This window comes from Podarcis gaigeae, assembly GCF_964106915.1.
Source record: "Podarcis gaigeae genome assembly, chromosome: 15".
Taxonomy (NCBI): Eukaryota; Metazoa; Chordata; class Lepidosauria; order Squamata; family Lacertidae; genus Podarcis; species Podarcis gaigeae.
In genome coordinates, this window is record NC_139692.1 from 13,325,768 (window position 1) to 13,344,129 (window position 18,362).

At 43.2% G+C, this 18,362-nt stretch overlaps 1 protein-coding gene across 4 annotated transcripts in view; it reads right to left on the minus strand.

The window, feature by feature from the left end:
• The window catches only part of CDON (cell adhesion associated, oncogene regulated), a 116,048-nt gene that overhangs the window by 53,696 nt on the left and 43,990 nt on the right, over window positions 1-18,362 (minus strand). The window contains exon 1 of one of the 4 annotated variants that reach the window (XM_083713442.1): window positions 5,269-5,483. The exons of 1 other annotated variant lie outside the window; for it this stretch is intronic. The gene's annotated coding sequence lies outside the window, so the exon portion shown is untranslated. Of the gene's footprint in view, window positions 1-1,187; window positions 1,355-4,998; window positions 5,143-5,268; window positions 5,484-18,362 lie in introns of those variants that run through there. 2 more of the 4 variants (XM_083713445.1, XM_083713444.1) reach the window with 2 other exon arrangements.

An 18,362-nucleotide genomic window follows, 5' to 3' on the forward strand; every position in this document is an offset into this window, starting at 1 on the left:
CAGAAGTATATTTCATGCAACCGATTGAATTACGTAAATCTAAGGAACTCCTTACATTTTTCTTCCCCCTTCAAATGCTCTATTTTAAAATATCCAAATGACAAACTAGAAATGCTACTGGAAATGTTTGTCAGTGCAGCTACTAAAATTGGATTCCAAACCCAGACAGTACCAGAGACAATCTTAGCCAATACTGATGTTCAGTGCTTTTTCCTGGGGTGATGCATGCCCCTTAACATTTTGCAAATCTTTGTACTTTTCTCCATTTACTGTATTTATTTTTCCCAATTTGAACTATAAAATGGTGATTTTCTTGAGTCAAAATGAGAGTACCCCTAAACATTTCTTTAGAAGAAGAAAAAGCACTGCTGGTGCTGTAAATCAAATCAATACAATTTCCACATTTAATGTACATACACAAATAACAACAGAAAATCTAAACCCTGAAATTAGCACATCCTCCAAGAATCATGTTAAAGAATAAGCTTCGCTTCCTAAATCTTTTCAATTAAAAAATAATGTTTAAAAATTGGAGCAGGTAGAGGGGAGTATGTATTTAGAGAAGAGATTGTCATCCTTAAAAGTAAGCCACATTACACAAGACTACCTGTGCAATCTTTGTGATTATGTTCAGGCAAGGTGCAATATTCAATTGCTAAGTACCTTAGTTTTTTTAATGAAGTATGTCTAAAAAATAGACATAAATTCCATGTACAAATTGTAAATGGAAACAATGGACCACATAAGAAATATACCATTCAATAGAGAAATATGATAATCACCAAATGATCAAACATGTATAGTGCAATCCATATATATTCTTGCATACAAATCATATACCATTTGCATATGTTATCAAAAATTTAAGATAAAAAGATAATGAACACAAACTTGGAACTATTGAGAAATGCTTCAATTACCAATATTTTTCCTGTGGGGGAAGATGAAACGTTTACAAATAAAAGGTTAATTACCAAGAATCTGTTACTTATTCAGACTTTAAAAAAGAATCAGTGTGATCAAAATAATGCTCTAGAGGCTTCTCTCAGCAAAAATCTATGCTTTAAACAGTACCACAAATATGATTAAAATAATTAAAAATAATTAAAAAACCAAATTTATATTAACTGGCAAATAAAAAGTACACACCATTGCCTGTTATATTCTATCTTATTAAAAAGACTCACCCACTCCACAAGTCTAAGTGCTTGCACTGATAATGGTTTGCCACCGGTTTGCTTCTTCAGACTGAGAAATAAGTGATGGTTTCAATAATAAGGGTGGTTGAACTAATTTCAGTGCCTTAAGTAAAGTACAGTTCTCTTTAAACATCAGTGTCTAACTATTCGTATTCTTTGGGGTTGGGCTTTTCTCTCACTAGATAAGCTGTTAAGTCATGCCTTGATTTTAGATCTGCCAACATACAGATTCTTCTGGTGTAGCCTCCCCCACTCATCATCAAGAGTGATATACTTCTTGTTCTATTTTCCCCACCCCCACCCGTATTACAAAAAAAGGCACTGCAGGGCAGAAATTCCTCAGGTGCTTGCTAATGGAATTCCCAGGGTCTATGAGCCGCTTCGAGGATCAAGAGATCTCATAGCCCCTGCTGGGGTAAGAAGCAACGAGTCTGTTCCATTTAATCAAATACAGAATGAATTTTCAGCCCTATTCACTAGGTTGTCTCCAGGGCTCCAAAAAAGCACTAGGGAGCAAGAATCACACTAATGTGGCTCTTTCAGGCAGATATAATTAGTTTGATTTTAAAGAGTCACATTAATATCACCTCAGTACTATTACCCAGATTGTGCGTGACAGTGATACTGTACATCGCAAGGCTGAAAAAGGGAACTAAGGAAATATAAAAAGAATCATACAAAATGTTACATATTCTACAAAGGGATGTTTCCTATTATTGCATGCTGCATGGTTTCATTTTAACAGCAAGACATTCATGCTTAACTCTTTGAGCATGAAAACAAGCTAGCAGTGATTAATTTTTCCTTTAGATTTTTAACCTTCAAAATGAAATCTCTTTGTACATGACACCGATGTTGCTGAATACTATGAGTTTTGAAAATCATGAGATATTTGCCAAATGGCCCTGGGAAATAACTTTTATGGCTAAAAGTCAAGGGATATTTCACAGTTAGAGAACATTAACATTTAAAATAATATTGCCCTAAATCCTGTTTAAAATGTGCTGCAGACAGACTACAACCATTATTACTTGTGAAAGGAAACTGTCAGATAATAGGTCATTATGAACTAGATTCAACCCCTAGGTTATGTACATGCTATAACTAAAAAGAAACACTCACCCCGCAAAAAAAAATGTAAAAATACATCAAAATAGGTCTGCATGTTTTTTATCCATCATGGAAAAACATCAGATTATAGGCCTCCTAAATTGAATTCAGTACCAAGTCCTCTCTTACTTTGACAGTAAAAGGAGTACAACAGTTCTTGCTCTGGTACATAGAAAACTCATTCTGTACTGTTTTGCTGACCTGGCTGTCTAAACAATCAATTTAATTCACTTGAAAGTCAAACCACCTGCTAGACTGGGCAAGGATTATGAAACCTACAAACTAAAGCAACATGATACAACTCTTTACTGTGTCCTTTCTGAGAAAACTAAATGACACTATAGAGTTCTTTTTACAGAAAAAAATCATATTTGAATACAAAGTTTTAAAACCAGCTAAGCCTCTGTTAAGAGTGATGCAGGGTTAAAATCACAACTGATCTCCTTTTGACACAAACACAAGTGTTTTGACACAGAATCATAAATACTCTGCTTAGAAATCAATAGAGATAGCCTCCAGGAACAGCAGATTGAGGCATCAATCTCCTGCAAGTTTGGTTAATTAAGATGCTGAAAGAACTTAATGCTAAGAATTCTCTTATGTAAACCCACAAGTCACAGCGAATTATGTTCCTGATTAAGTAAGCAAACTGTTCCTCTGAAATTAGGTACAGTACAGAGAAACAAACTTTTCTTATTTTATAATATCTTTCTTCCACACAACTCATTTGGACACTATGCAATTTTAACATGTGCATAACAGATAGCGGCAATGCAGGCTGCTCCTGGTAAGAATGCTTTCTAGTTGAGCAGCAGTTAACAACAGTTAATTTAAACTTTCCAGACAAAATGTGATGTTTCATCTCAGCCCAAATGAGAAGAACTCCCAACATGTAGCTGCTATAAATACTTTTTAAGAAAAACAAGATGCAGCTTACAATTTCATGTTCATAAAGAGATGTGCCAGAACTTAAAACAGTTTGAAGTTGACAACCAAGTTTCTCAATCACATTTCCCATTGAAGTGCCAGGAACTGCTCTTGGCTCTATCAAAAGCAAGTTTCTGATCAAGACAGCATCAGAAGACTGCAGACATGGCAGCTGCTTAGGATCCAATTATCTGCTTCTGTGGGATTTGGTCATGGATATACAGCATCCATGCCTTAACCAGAAGGAACAGAATACCTTCCAATTCACACAGGTAATCACAGGTATTCTTCCTTCCACATGTACACACTAGAGCTTTTGAAACTGCATCATAAATGACAGGAACACAATCAGGTAAGGTTACCTCTGACTGCAAAGTCAGGTAACAAAAAGTAGGCAGAAGAATTTTTTTACATTAATGGAAGTATAGGATATGGGGGCAGAAGACATAAAAAGTGATGTCTTGTACTGGGCTAACTTATTTTAAAGTAAAGTAATCAAGTGCAAGAGGGTATATTCATACCAATCAAAATATTTCATCCATTGTCAGGTAAAAATGAAAGTTAAGAAATTGTTAAGCAGAATCATCTGCCTCCACCCCCCACCCAAAACCCCTTTCACATTTATAAGTGGAACCAGGAGGTGCTGGTTATTCCAGAACCCCAGTGTTAGTTTGCATATGCACTCTGCAGAAAAGTACAGCTGAGTAAGAGGTGCTCATCCCTTTGTATATAGGGGGAAAGCTTGGATGCACTCAACAACAAACAGATCTTTTCTTCAAGTGCCAACCTTAGAGGATGGATACTGTGATATCAAAAATGACACCCATAATTAAAGACTAAAGTCATAATGCTTCCTTCTTTTCACAGTTCTAGGATTTAAAAAGGTACTTCCACACCAATTACTTCCCCCTGGGCAGATGCATGAGAAACTATTTCAGATTAAGCAAAGTTTATATCCTCAAATTCCAGAGGAGTAGACATGGTAGCTTATTAAAGCAAACACATATACACAGAAGAAAGTCTTGGGGCACTTTAAGAAGCTTTATTATCAATTGCATTCATTAGATGCATTTTTCAAAAAAGAGACCTAAAGTACCTTATAACGTGAAACATGCATTATAAACACCAGAACACAATAGAAACCTAAGCCTCACTTCTGTAACATATTTAAAAGCAATATACTTATTGTGGCATAAGTTTACATGGGCTACAGAATCCCACTTTCATGAACTGTGGTCCAACATAGATGTGGCTGGCTGGATCATGCTTCATGTCTTTAAATAATGCGGCACAACTTAGAGGAGCAGGTTTATTATGGCAGCAGCTTTCGTGAAGCTAACATCCCGGATAAAACTGTCTTCCAGGTGCCATGAAACATTGCTGATGCTCCCGCCTCAGCGCAAAACCTAACTGCTTCTTGCCTTGATTGAGTGGGCTGCTTGCTGCACGTAGCCCACATCAGCTTACTCGCACAATAAATCAGCGAGCCTTTAAAGGTGTCACACATGTGCGCACGTGTTTATTTGTTTCGCACATTGATGACCCGTGTTGTTGGGTTTTTTACAGGGTGTGTGGGTGTTGTGCATTGGGGTGGGGGTGTCCCCGCCAAAATCAGCCTGCAGCTAACACCCGGCTCGGATCCGATTCGTTTACACACAAACGCGCCCCACTTCCCGGTTCAGAGTACAGTGTACGACGATCCGAGGTTTTTTTCTTTACACGTAGCCGTAAAAACGAACCGATTGTAAACACCGAGCCTCACCATTTAACTGAAGAGCACCTCCTCCTCCTCTCTGAGGGGCCCTCAGCAGCTGCAGCAGCGTCCCCCGGCCCTACACTTTGCCCTCCTGAGATGACCTGTAACTCCAAGCGCGCATTCACACGTACGCGCGCACACCCAGGGCTGGCCGGGCTCAAGGCATTCGGCCCGAAGCCCCGGCACTACTTCGGCCTCTCTTCATCCCCTCACCGGCTTTTAACACACCCACCGCAGCCAACCCGCCCCCACCCCCGCGGCTCCCCTCCTTCTCACCTCTCCTCAGCGGCAGCAGCGGCGCTGCCTGCGCCCATAGAGCCCTCGCTCCCACTCGGCAGCCGCCCCCCAGTACATTCCAGAGAGAGCAGGCGAGGCGGACGGGACCCTCCATCCAACACCGACCGACCAACCGGCCAGAGCAGACCGTCCCGTCCTGCGCCGCCGCCGCCGCCAACGAACAACACACGACTCTCAAGCACTGACGGACTGATTGACTGAACTGAGGGAGGGAACGCGCGCGTGCCCGCCAGCCCGCCCGCGCGAGCCAGCAAGCGACAGGCGCGCGCTCGGCTCCGCTCGCGAGGGTAGGTGGGTGGGTGCGTTAAGCTCCGCCCCATGGCCCGCTCGCGCCCGAGCGCAGCCTCTCACAGACGGAGAGGGAGGCGCGCGCTTGAGGCTCCGCCTTCCTCCTCCTCCTTCTCCTTCTTCTCCTCACAAGTCAAAACGGCTGGGCTCGCGCCTCAAGCGCCGCCCACCGCGCTCGCTCAGCCGAACGGCGGTTTCCTTTGCCTTCCCGCGCTCCTCCCTCCTCCCTCCACCGCAACACTCTTGGAATGTACCAATGGCGTAAACAAATGGAAGGTGGGGGGTGCGTGCGTAAAAGAGCGAAATCTCAATCCTGGCCGAGCCGCGTCCGTTGCTTAAGCGGAGATGTGAGGGCGGCGAGTTTGTTGAGGAAACGGCTGGCTTCGAAGGGGGGCGCTGCCGCTTGGAAGTCCGAGGAAGGAACAGCGAAGGTGTTTCTCTCTCCCTCCCCCCGTAGGAACATGGGCGTTGCCGTCCAGAAAAGGAGGCGGAGCTGCGGGCATGTGTAACTCTGTTTGACCTCCAGTTTTCTCAATGAGATCTAGCAACGTGCGAAGTTTGTTTATGGTTTGCTGTGGGCTTTATCGCTGCGCACATTACTGAGATGAACGCTGCGATCCTAGTGTCAGAAATAAGCCCCATTTAGTTTAGTGGGACTTGCTCCTAGGTAAGCAGGTGTGGGATTGCAGTGTTGCTCCTTTATAAAAACCATTTAAAAAAATTACGTGCGTTATTTATTCACAGAGGCAGTGATTTTTTTCTGGGGGGACGCAGGGAGATGCATACCCCTTAACATTTTGCGAATTTTTGCACTTTTGTTCATTTACTGTATTTATTTCCCCCGATTTGAACTATAAAATGGTGATTTTCTTGAGTCAAAATGAGAGTACCCCTAAACATATTTTTTTAAGGAAAAAAGCACTGCATAGAGGCATATGATAGCAGTTTAAAGTGGCCAGAGCACTACAGGGCTCACATATTTGAGAGGCAGTGTGCTCCAGTGGTTAGAGTGCCGGACTAGGGCCTGGGAGTTTGAAAGGGTTCAAATCCTCCCACTCAGCCATGAAACTCACTGAATATCCTTGGGTCAGTCACTCAGAGTCCCTGCCCCTGAAGAGTCTGTCTGGGAATTATGCATCATGGAAGAAAGGAGAGATATAAAGGTAGCAATTAAACAAAAATAAACAAAGGGCAACTTGCTGCTGGGTCTGCTTGATGGCCTGTAGCTGTAGACAGGTGAGCTAGTAAATTATCTGAAAGTCTTCTGCAAAGCTGAGTTAATATATTTACCAGCAGCAGCACGGAATGCTATATATCAGAGGTTCAGTTTTATGCCTGATGTCCCCAGAGGCCACAGTGATGATATGCATAACAAATTCTGAAATTAAAAATGGCCATGTGTCATAAATAAATAAAGCTACTCATTTGCTAACTAGAACTACTCTCCTTGGGGAAGCTGAAAACGTTGAAAGGAGTGCCACGGGGTTGATTTTTTTGCACTGGCACAAAGCCAGTGTAATTCTAATGCCATAAATAAAATTCTACACTTGATACACAGAGTACAGTCCTGCTCTCATTTGCTATTGTGATTCCTTTCTTTGCCACACTTACCCATTCATAATGAAAGGAAAAAATGGAAATGTGCATTCATGAAATTCAACGCAGTATCTTATCTTTGCTCAAGAATGCATGTACCCCTATCCTGTACGTATTACCGTCCCAGGAGTGATGATCTTACTTCCTAATAGCTGTAGCATTTGAGTAGCTCCTGCAATAACTCTTGTTCTGATCAAGTTTACCTTTGGTCACTCATGCAAACATACAGTCCTGAACATGCCTTATGTCTCCGATACATGTTTATTTGGAATTAAGACCATTGTGTCCAATGGGGATTGTTCCCTAATAAGTTTGTTTCGCCTCTCCAACTATCTCTCTCCTTTAACATATAGAGACATGGGGAAGAACAGTCATAAAATATTTCTAAATCTTCAATGACAATACACCATGGGCAATTCAGCTAGCTCCAGCTGGGGTCTCATTTATATAGCACCCAAAATAGTGGAAATGTATCACCTCAAAAGAGGACACAGATTTGCAAAGAACTTACGTATCTAATTTATATGTAAAAAGTAAAGGTAAAGGGACCCCTGAACATTAGGTCTAGTCGTGGTTGACTCTGGGGTTGCGGCTCACATCTCGCTTTATTGGCTGAGGGAGCCGGCGTACAGCTTCCAGGTCATGTGGCCAGCATGACTAAGCCACTTCTGGCAAACCAGAGCAGCACACAGAAACACCGTTTACCTTCCTGCCAGAGTGGTACCTATTTATCTACTTGTACTTTGACGTGCTTTCGAACTGCTAGATTGGAAGGAGCAGGGGCCGAGCAACTGGAGCTCACCCCGTCGCGGGGATTCAAACCACCAACCTTCTGATCAGCAAGTCCTAGGCTCTGTGGTTTAACCCACAGCGCCACCCACCTCCTCAATTTATACGTAATGATGTAAAATTAGGAAGAATTGCTATCATTTAACTAAAATACATCTCAGAGTAGTGGGAACAACTATGGCCAGGTGTCTACTTTTTCTTCTGTGTAGGTGTTCACTGTTGATCTCAAACTTCATGGCACCTGCTCACCATTCTTGGGGTTCTTTCTCTTTAAACAAGACTTGGACGCTTCCAATAGAGGAGTGTCAGCCCAATAGAGGACTGCCCATTGTAAATTAGGGCACACAACCACCCTAGTGACATTATACGTCATCTGGCTATGGTTAGAATCCACTTGAACATTGTGGAGTTGACAACGAAACAAACAAACAAAAACCCAATAGAAGCTTGTATTTTTCCTGTCTAAAAGAAGACAGATTGTGGCTGCTGCATGTTTGGCTGACTTTTAGGCGTTCTAAAAATAAGCATTTTTGGAAGGATCAACGTTGCTAGACAAAACAAGATTCTTTGTTGCAGGCCATATATATTGACATTAATAGTGAAGGGAAAACAAAGGGTTTAAATTAAGCAAAGCATTTTCAAAAGCCCACCTCCACCAAGTTTTAAAATAAATACAATGGAGTCTTGGGGAAAAGGGGATCTCAGGAAATGGCTGGCTCTTATCCAGGTAAGTGCTTATAAATTGTAATACTATTAGCGAAAACATTTCTTTCAAGGAGTGAAAATAAAAGGTTGATGCTTCCATAAGAATTCATGGATAAACTTTATACTAACAGTGAACTCCTAACCAATAAGATATGCACTAGGATGCTAGGGAAGGGACTGACCATCATTGCACTGCCCAGCTTCTGCTTTTTGCTGCTGCCAGCCTCCTCTGGAGTAAGGATTTGGGAGCCAGCTGTATGTGTCATCTAGCCTGGTGAGGGGACCTTTCCCCTCTGAGCTGTAAGCCAAGCTGCTTGGAGTACAGGAAAACTAGAAACTTTATTGTCAGTTAACTCTTGTTTTGCTTTGTATTTACAGTACTTAAACCTATATTGTGGTGTGTGTATTTTGGTAATACTGAATTTATTCTGTGTTTGTTAAATTGCCATTTTTGAAATTTACTGACATGCTCTATATTTTGTATATTTGTATTTTAATTTTTGGATGTTTGCTGTAAGCCACTTTGGGTGCAGCCCATTGTGGAAGAGTGGCATGTAAGTAAATTCAACCAACCAGGTCTACTGAGAAATAGGTCCTGCTGAAGTCAGCGGGTCTTGCTCCTAGGTAAGGGGGTTAGGACTGCGGCCTAAATTATTACACAGATAAGGGGAAGCAATAGTGCCACTCTATTCTGCCTTGGTCAGATCACACCTGGAATGCTGTGTCCAGTTCTGGGTACCACAATTTAAGAAAGATATTGACAAGCTGGAAGATGTGCAGAGGGGGGCAACCAAGATGATCAAGGGTCTGAAACTCTGAATGGTTGATGGAGTTTGGTATGTTTAGCCTGGAAAAGAGGAGACTGAAATGAGATATGATAGCTATCTCAAGGGCTGTGACTTGGAAGACGGAGCAAGCTTGTTTATCTCCTGCTCTGGAGGGTAGGACTCGAACCAATGGCTTCAAGTTTCAAGAAAGGAGATTAAACACCAGGAACAACTTTTTGACAGGAAGATCTGTTGGACAAGAATGGACTTCTTTGGGATGTGGTGGACTCTTCCATCAGAGGTTTTTAAGCAGAGGCTGGGTGGCCATTTGTCATGGGTGCTTTAGTTGAGATTCCTGCATTGCAGGGGGTTGGACTAGATGACCCTCGGGGTCCCTTCCAACTCTACAATTCTATGATTCTATGATGCCTGGTGTGGGATACCACTTTTGAATACGCCCACCACCACCAAATGAATAAAAACAGACTCCCTGTAAATAAATAAAAAAGCACACAAAGGTCCGTATAGTTAAAGCTATGGTTTTCCCAGTAGTGATGTATGGAAGTGAGAGCTGGACCATAAAGAAGGCTGATCGCCGAAGAATTGATGCTTTTGAATTATGGTGCTGGAGGAGACTCTTGAGAGTCCCATGGACTGCAAGAAGATCAAACCTCTCCATTCTGAAGGAAATCAGCCCTGAGTGCTCACTGGAAAGACAGATCGTGAAGCTGAGGCTCCAATACTTTGGCCACCTCATGAGAAGAGAAGACTCCCTGGAAAAGACCCTGATGTTGAGAAAGATTGAGGGCCCAAGGAGAAGGGGACGACAGACGTGCTCTGGTCCATGGGGTCACAAAGAGTTGGACACGACTAAACAACAACAACTTGGCCATTTTGCCCTTCGTACTGGTTGTCTATTTGCAGGGAGTTCATTAACAGAGTATTCCCATATGTGATCTCCCTGCATCTCAAGCTGCACCTTGAAGTGCTGCTCTCTACCACCACTGATTCTGCTGCATCTGTAGATCAGGCCAGAGCCCGGTGGTAGGAAGAGGAGGTTATCATACACAGACAGCAGAGGGCAAGGAGATATCTGAGGTCTAGCGCCGAGGGCCTTCTGGTGGTTCCCTCACTGTGAGAAGCCAAGTTACAGGGAACCAGGCAGAGGGCCTTCTCGGTAGTGGCACCCGCCCTGTGGAACGCCTTCCCACCAGATGTCAAAGAGAAGAACAACTTCCAGACTTTTAGAAGACATTTGAAGGCACCCCTCTGTAGGAAAGCTTTTAATGTTTAACAGACTACTGTATTTTAATACTTTGTTGGAAGCTGCCCAGAGTGGCTGGGGAAACCCAGCCAGATTGGTGGGGTATAAATAATAAATTAGTACAGTGGTACCTCAGGTTAAGTACTTAATTCATTCCGGAGGTCTGTACTTAACCCGAAACTGTTCTTAAGCTGAAGCACCACGTTAGCTAATGGGGCCTCCTGCTGCTGCCGTGCTGCCGGAGCACAATTTCTGTTCTCATCCTGAAGCAAAGTTCTTAACCTGAAGCACTATTTCTGGGTTAGCGGAGTCTGTAACCTGAAGCGTCTGTAACCTGAGGTACCACTGTATTAGTATTAGTATTAGTATTAGTATTAGTATTAGTATTAGTATTAGTATCAGTATCAGTATCAGTATCAGTATCATCGCAACAGGGAGAGCCATGTAAAGAGCACATTAAGCTGCTAGGGCTCAGGAAACCCCATGGTTTTCAAGCACATGGAACAGTTCAAGAGGCAGCCCTGCACCTCATTTCTTGGAAGAGCTGTGGTTCAAATCCACCTGTGGCTGATGTGCTTCCTTTATCCCAGCCCAGTCCCCAGAAGTTTTATGGGTGCTATTGGAGAAATAGGAGGCAACACCTTTTTTTGTATGTAGCCTATGGTTTAAATATCTTTCCTTGAGGTGTAAGATAGATTGCAAATGAGCTTTTCAAACATTTTATCCCACTCTTCTTCCAGGAGCTTAGGATGGTACCCCCTTTCCCATGTTTAAGCCAAAACAACCATGCAAAGCAGATTAGGCTGAGAATAACTGGCCCAAGGCTACCCAGGGAGCTCCATGGCTGGGCAGAGATTTGAACATGTGTCTCTCCAGTCTAAATGCTCTGTCCACTATGCCCTACTGAAATAACTTTGGGCTCTTTTTGAGACTGTGTTTTTAAACACCTGGGTGCTGCTTCTGGCAGTTTTAAGAGTTTATTTCACATTACATCAGTTTTCAAATGAACTTGTGGCATGACTAAAATGAAGTGTGTGTGTGTGTGTGTGTGTAATGGAACTGCCCTTGAGGATGCTGAAATGTTTCCTTACTCATCAGACAAAATTAGTTAATATTTTGCTGAGTTTGCTGCAAGGCAAATATATTCAGCCAGCAAATCTCTGCAAACAAAACAATGACAAAATAAGACAAATCAAAAAGTGACTTATTTGCAAGGAACAGAAGACATGGCTAGCATGTTTTCTCTATATCGCCTCTGTTAAATGTGGCTTGCTTCACTTAGATACTCCACTTGCCTGCTTCACTTAGATACCCCTTTTTAAAATTTCTTTGCTCTGTAGAGAATAATGATGCTAAGGGAGTGAATCAAATCCAGTCCCCTGCCAGGATGTACTCTATACCCCAGCATGGTGCTCTCTCTGCCTCTCCTCCAGTTCCCTGAGGAAAGGGCAGTCCTGCTGACGACAGCAGCTAAAACCCAGGCAGAGATCCTTCAAGGCAGGCCACAATGCAATTTTCTATGGTCTCAGATTAAACGTCCTTTCTCCCCCGCTACCTGTCTGTCGGAGTGCTGCGGAGGGGATGTATAATCAGCCGAGGCTATTCATTCACCTCCGCTCACATTCTTCTACCTGCATTCCTGGATGTATTTCCCATCCCACATTTATTTCAGCTGGATTTGTCAGAAGCTTAACTCGGAGCTAATTAGCACCCTAGAATGGCTGTCTTTTCTACTAGGGTACCTCCACAAAAGGTTTACCTTGTGATTAAAGTTGGGTGCCTCCGGACAGCACCCTTGAATGCATCCTTCTGCATTCTTTCAGAATTAAGCCTGGAGGAGGAGGGTGGAGTGGTGGGGGAAAACACCCACATTTTCTCTAATCCTAAGAAAAAACAAAAACAAAAAAAAGCCCTGAAAGAGGACTTAACTCCTTTCTAAAAAGTTAAATCACTTAACTCTGCCTGACCTGTTGCCAGAAGCCAGGAAGCTGAACCAACAGAGCTTCTGTCTCTGATCCTTCAGCACAAAAGATCCTCTGCTTCGGGGCTTTGTTTTTATTTAGGTGGAGTGACTTGCCTTTGACACCCCAGTTCCCCTCCTTCAATAAATCCAAATGACTGAAAATAACAAGGGCAGAGCCCGAAAACCACTTGTAACCGCTATGTCACTGAAGTTAATGGGATTTACAAGTTTGTGAATGGTTTTCCAGGCTGCAGCAAAACTTGGTAGGAGATTTCTGTTTCTTCAATAAGAAGGTATTATATCGGGCAAAACTGCTATGCCAAACATTGCATCTTGCAAACGCACACACTGTATCGTACTTGGGTAGCCTTAATTAGCTCTGTTTGTTTTTCTCTGGGCTTTTTCTGGGAAGCAGAAGAACCAAAATTATCCTATAAAATAAATAACAGTGTAGCCCAGTGTGTTTATTATATAACCCAGGCTTCCTCAACCTCGGCCCTCCAGATGTTTTGACACTACAATTCCCATTATCCCTGACCACTGGGTCCTGCTAGCTAGGGATCATAGGAGTTGTAGGCCAAAAACATCTGGAGGGGCGAGGTTGAGGAAGCCTGATATAACCTGTATATGAGGAAAAAAGACAGCTACCTGCAAGTTGATCCTCTATCTAATGATGGTCTTGATAACTGGGCAGAATCTTAAGGGACTTGGCAGTTCTTCGAATAAACCCATTCCAATGGGCATGTTTAAATACTAGTAAACGTTGAATCACAAAGTCAACATATATTGATAACCTGCGTAAATCTCAAATTAAGCATGGTAACTTCATTCATCAAAGCGCACTCAGCCCCCTTTGCCACACACAGTTTAAGAATCACTAGTGGGGGGAAACTTGTGCTGAGAATCTATAGAAATCCCTCAAAACACATGTTGGAGATGGGTTGACGTTCTCCAGGCCCAGTCCTGGGAACTCAGAAAGGCCTAGTTTCTTCTGCACCTGTGTGCAGAGACAGGCAACCTGATGTTGTTAGCAGTTGGGATAGAGACATGCTGTTTTTGATGACAGCTAATGGCGAGTTTCTTTTACTCTATGGCAGAGCAGCTGCTTTTGGCCATGATTTTAAGCATCAGTTGAATAGATTCCTTGTACTGTAGCCAGACTCTTAATGCGGTGACTCTTGCTGTAATTTTTAAAAGGTCCATTATTCAATAATTCCTTGTCCCAGGAGAAACTACAGGAGCAGAGGAGGTGGACACCAAAATTGCTAAAGGTAGGCTGTAGATAGCTTAAGGAGACAAAAAAGACTTCATGTGGCCCTATGGAAAGATGTTGTCTTACTATGACAATGGGCACCGCACACACTTTAAACAAACATTTTGAAATAAGACTGGGAGGATACTAGAAAATCTTTATTGAAAGATATGATCTAAGAGGGCTTTCTTCTCACCATCCAAAACTCCATTACTCAGACACCAATGACTCAGCCACACCACTTAAGAAGATGTATTATTATTATTCTCAAACTGAAATTTATAGGCGATTAGATTAAAAACTAACATGCCATATTCGTTTCTAATGAAACAAGATTTTTGATTAATGACCTGCTGTTTAAAGCAATCCCCTTGGAATGAACTGTTCTCAAACACTAGCTATGCTGCCAGCCGCACACAGCCTCATGCTCACTGTAGGGGTGTTTGGGTATGTTTTAAAATCTAATTACTTACTAATCAACACATTCTCAGAATGTGTTTCTGCCAGATGTAGGGTACTGATATGACCACACCAAGAGGGGAAATTGACCCAACTCAAATCATGTACCCCTGTGGCTCTCCACATGTCGTTGGAGTCCCATCAGCCCCAACCACTATGGCCAATGGCCAAGAACGACAGGAGTTGTAGACCAACTGCATTTAAAGGGCCACAGGTTCCCCACTGCTGTTCTGGACCTTCCCTGGTGGGCTTATATTCTCTGTTTCCATCAATAGACTCACCCACCTATGGGAACCGTATATGGATAAACATCATGATGCAGAAGGCACTCACACCGAGATTCTCCTCTACATCTGCAATGCACGCTGAAGGTCTTCTTCATGGTGGATCTCCATTGTTGGATTGGAACAAAGAGCTTGGGGTGGGATCTATGTTTTGCTCAAAGTAGACCCAACGTAATTCATATGACCAGGTTAGGCCCATTCATTTCAATGAGTCTACGCAGAGTAAAACTTACCTGTGAGAAATGGCATCTCCAAAGTGACCACAGAGCTTTGGGAAACCACTCTACTGTTCACCATCTGCCAGGGCCATGAAATTATTTCAGCTGGATCCATTAATGGACCCCACTTCCTGTGCATTCCCACCACTCAGACCACACCACACTTTGTGGTGACTCCAAGTAGGTGGGGCAGTGGGACTGTGCTTGCTTGCTAGCCTTGCCCTATACCTGAGTTCACCATAACCTGTGAAAGGGCCTATATCAGGAGTCACCAATTCTGTGCCCGGGGGGGGGGGGACTGTGACCCCTATGAAGGCTTCAGAGGTGTCTCTGCACAAGTGGCCGAGACTCTGAGCTTTCCTTTAAAAAGAATAAAGAAAAAAGCTTCTAGCATTCCTTGAAAGTTATGGGGCAAAAAATGCGGTCACCTTCAAAGCTCTTTCTGTGAAATGAGAGTGACTACCATGCATCTTTTTCCTGGGGGTGGTTGTCCCTCTCATTTTGTGTTATGCCACGCTACCCCAGATAAACCATTTTGTGTTGTGCCCCACCCTCTCCATGACAGCCATTTTGCGACTGGTACCCCAGCACCCTCTCAAAATTCAAAATGAGCCCACTAGTCCAAGAAGGTTTGTGACGCCTGACCTACTTGCACACCCAGAGAGCATAAGCACGGACTCTGCAAACATAATTGGGATTCTGCCTATTCAACGAGCTCTCTCATCACTGATGCTGCTGAATAGTAAGATACATGCTTTGCAGGCAATAAGTCCTAGGCTGAATCCTTGGTATCGTCAATTAAAAGAATCAGGTAGCAGGTGATGGATAAATGTAGCTCAGTGGCAGAAAACATGCTTTGCAGAAAAAAGGTCCCAGGTTCAATCTACGGTATCTCCAGGTATAGCTGGAAAATACTCCTGTCTGAAACTTAGGAAAGCCACCATCAATAACTATAGATAATAGTGAACTAGATTAACCCGTGGTATGAATTGGCACATCCCTCTATCAGCCAGAGTTGATCAGTGGGAGTCCTCCATATATTGTTGACTCTACCTCTTATCATTCCTTGCTTAGCATGGCCAACAGTCAGGAATGATGAGAGTTGTGGTCCAGCAAATCTGGAAGGCCCCAGGTCAGCCATCCATGGTGTGGAAATAATTCTGACCTAGATAGATCACTGGCCTAAGTCAGTATAAGGTACTTTCCTGTGTACAGAACCTACATACACATAAAGTTTGAAGTCAAACACATGCAAGGAGTGGAGCCAATAGGCTCTCTCGCAGACCCTCCAAGTGTCCCTATTTTCCAGGGACAGTCTCGGATTTACAGAAGCCACAGTAGTTTCTGATTTATCCGGAATGTTCCGCTTTTCCTTACGTCATCCCTATTTTCATCAGAGAAATGTTGGAAGGTATGTATGTGCAAAGAGTCGCAACGAGCGTCATAATTATTGTGGAAAATACTGAGAATCACAGTTGCTCTATGATAATCTCAGAGAAGCACCAAAATAACTTGCCTTGGTTAACTACCAAAAATCTGGTTTCGTCCTGTAGGTTTTGGTAAATCAAAAGTACTTTGACTCTGAAGAACCTTGTTTTCATTTTCAAACCCAACCAAGTGAAAGTTTCCTAACCACTAACACAAGAACTTATGTAGGATTATTTTAAAACACACACACAATACAACGCCCGCCCACCCGCCCCCTCCGTGTGGAACATTGGGACAGTTTTTTTAATAAATGTAACCGCCCAATTTGCAGGACAATTAAAAAAAAATAAAGAAAGTAAAAAGTATGTACATTATGAGTCACTGGGCATGCTTGGTATCTTTCGCACTTTCAAGCATGGCAGTCCTTTGAATGATGAAAATGTTTTGCTAACAAGTCCTGGCAATGTTGTTTTTTGGTCTGCTTCCCCCTTCCAGAAACGGCCTGCGAATTGGCACAAAGAGTGCAAAGTTGGCAAGACTTTTTGAGATCATATCTTGAGCATGCCGTAACACAAAGCATTTATTCTGCAGCAACTGAATACAATATTGTTTGCTGTCCAAGACTTCAAGAAAGACTGCAATCTGCTTTTTCTCTTTCCACATTCAATATTAAATTCAGTGTGCACTCACTCACTCTGACACACACACACACACACACACACACACTTTTTAAACATCTTAATGTTTCAGCTTGCACCACTTGTGCCTTTTTTCCATTTTGGCATGGCATTACAGAGACGTTTTAAAAGGAAGATGGAAATGTGAGAATAAATCTGTGCAACAGATTTTTTTTTAAAAAAAAATAAAAGCAAATAGTTTAACAATCATCTATAGAACAACAGGAATTGCACTCCATGCCAGCTATTCGGGGGGGGGGGGCGTAAAGAATTACCATGTTGTTTGCCTTTCATATAAGCTTATAATAGCCTTAAGAACAAGAAAAGGGGGAGCTATGGCAAAAAGATGTCTTCTTACTATTTTTTTCTTTAAAGAAATGAATTTTTCTATTGAGAAAGATTTAAGGATCCTTAAAAGAAGTGTTTAGGTCTGAGTGCAACCAAAGCTGGACTGCTGCAACACAACAAGGTAGCAGAGCAAGCCATTGGCTACAGTGGCGGAGCAAGTCGATGGGGCACCTGGGGTGGTGCACGAGACGCGCAGCCAGCTGCCCACGGCCCGAGCTGGGGCAGGATGCTCCGCAGGGCCTCTGAAGAGTCAGCCTGCCTCCTCCCACTCAGCTACCCTACAGCTGAGGGGGAGGCAGCAGGCGGACTGTTTGGGCCACCATGTCACTCACAGGAGAGACATGTGGCTCGGGCGCGCTGCAGGCCCCACGGTGAGTGCCACCTGGCATTTTGTCATCCCCCCTCAGTGGTGACACCCAGGGCGAACTGCCCCCACCGCCCACCCTTGATTGGCTATGTTCACATGTCATTATAAGCTGGGATTTCTTGATTATCGCAAGCCATCGGAGGGTTGTGTATCCACATTCCTTGCACAAAATACAACAGCAGCAGTACACCACAGAAGCATCTGTTGTTAGCTCAGTTGGTTAGAGCCTGGTGCTGATAACACCAAGGTTGTGGGTTCCATCCCCATATGAGACAGCTGCATATTCCTACATTGCAGGAGGTTGCACTAGATCAGGCACGTTCAGCTCTCAAGAGACTGCAATCTACTCCCAGTAGAAAATAAATAATAGCAGTGATCTACCTATTGTCATTCGAGGGGGGAGACGCCAGAGCTGTCGAGCTTTTTTTAGGTGAGGCTAACAAACGACAAACGGATGCCCATTAGATGCAATGGAGGGATAGAGCGAGGACAGCAGGAGCCAGAGACTTTCATCACAATGCTTTTTTCATCCAGCGATCAACAGGGATCACACAATCAACTGCGAATGACTGTGAACATCTGGGGATCTACCTGCCGATCGTGGTCAAATGGTTGGACATCCCTGCACTAGATGGTCCTCAGGGTCCCCTCCAACTCTGCAATTCTAC